The sequence below is a fragment of the Penaeus monodon genome, chromosome 15 (genome assembly GCF_015228065.2).
Source record: "Penaeus monodon isolate SGIC_2016 chromosome 15, NSTDA_Pmon_1, whole genome shotgun sequence".
Taxonomy (NCBI): domain Eukaryota; kingdom Metazoa; phylum Arthropoda; class Malacostraca; order Decapoda; family Penaeidae; genus Penaeus; species Penaeus monodon.
The window spans coordinates 708178-708438 of NC_051400.1; positions in this window are offsets into that span (position 1 = coordinate 708178).

Genomic DNA, 261 nt, shown 5'->3' on the forward strand with positions numbered 1-261 from the left:
GAGTCCTTAGGCAGATCCTGAGGTCCTGAAGACTCGGCCGTGTGTCTGTCTGTCTTTTAAATTCCCCTCAAACGCGAGACAACTTTTCCACTTGAAAGGAATTTTAAAGATGTGACCTCAGCTGCACAAAGTGGGAGAGATAACGTTACTGATGGAAATAAATTGATTGCCGTTTCATCTCAGAAAAAGGAGAGGGAAGTTATTCATGAAATTTATGAAGTGGAAATGCCAAGGGAGAAATTCAGTGCTATTGTTCACGGA